The sequence below is a fragment of the Asparagus officinalis genome, chromosome 10, assembly GCF_001876935.1.
Source record: "Asparagus officinalis chromosome 10, Aspof.V1, whole genome shotgun sequence".
Classification (NCBI taxonomy): Eukaryota; Viridiplantae; Streptophyta; class Magnoliopsida; order Asparagales; family Asparagaceae; genus Asparagus; species Asparagus officinalis.
In genome coordinates, this window is record NC_033803.1 from 7,420,152 (window position 1) to 7,421,582 (window position 1,431).

Below are 1,431 nucleotides of genomic sequence, written 5' to 3' on the forward strand. Positions count from 1 at the left end.
TCGGCTTCGTCCGCCTCCTCCCCTCCCCTCCTCCTCCCTCCTCCGCAAGAGCGTGAGCTTTCAGATCTAGGTTACTCTTGGTTTTCATGGGTTTGTTCGATTTGCAAAGAATTATTGTTGGGTTTCGAGATTTGGGCTTTTTTGTTATTCTTGATTAATTTTAGGGAAAATTGCTTGGAGGAACAAAATAAGTTGGCCCATGTGGTGGCGGTGCTGATCGTGAGGCATCAGATGAAGAGCTCAGGGCGGTGGGTGAGGGCCACGGCGATCTTGAAGGAGCTCGAGGAGAAGTGAGCGACGCTCAAGATGCTCATCAGCTACGTCGACAATCTCCCACTAGGTGAGTGATCTGATTCTTTGGATCTAATGTTATTGTTTTGTGATCTTTCTTTATTTCAGTATTTTTAGTGATTTTATTAGTTTTAGGATTTTGAAGGAATTGGAAGATTTGATCTTAGTTGTTTTTTCTTTTTAGTATGCATATTAGATGAACGTCGTAGTAGATCGTTGGCCTGGATTTGGATTAATTACTGCGTTTTTTCAGCTATAGATTTTTTAACTTTATGATTGTGGATGAAGTGTCAATGTTTCTTGATTTTGATCCATTAAAAATCAAAATTTGTGAACCAGTTCCTCGTCAAACACAAAAAAGGCTCGTAAGTTTCTCTAAACATCTTATACTTACCAGTTTATTAACACCTGTGATACTTACTTATGTCACATATGCTAGTTTCATGTGACATAATGACATTCTGAGTAATATATTCTGCTTTTATGTGACATTTTAGTATTCTGTGTGACTTATGTTGCTGTTATGTGATATTTTGGTATTCTGTGTGACATATGCTGCTTTTACGTTACATTTTGGTATTCTGTGTGATATATGCTGCTGTTATGTGATATTTTTACATTCGGTATGATATATTCTCGTTACTAGTTACATATGCTACAGTTTAAGTGTTATGTGATATTTTTACAGATATAATTATGACATACATGCATATTTTTTTCGTCAAGGCGATTCTAGAGGGAATGGAGACAATGAATATTGAAGCCTTGCAAAGGGAGGATGATGCAGATTCACTCGAGCCCGTACGATCAGAATGTGCACAGTTCTTGGGGCTCTGCTGTTGATGATGATGATGAGAAGGAGAACAAAAAATAATTTCGATCGAATCTTGTAGATTTCTCAATGGATGATGACAAGGAGGAGAGCAAAAGACGAGTTCTTTTTCCCTTTTTAATTCAACTTTGGATCATTCTATGTGCAAATTCATGTCGTATGTGAATCTGCAAATGGAATCTCTTCCAATGTATTAGTATAGTTGGTTTTGTGTAAAGTTGTTGTTTGGACGATTAACAAAGTTCATCGGTTTGTAAAATTTGATAAGGAAATGGAATGGTGGGTTAGGATTGTAACTTCCTGATGTA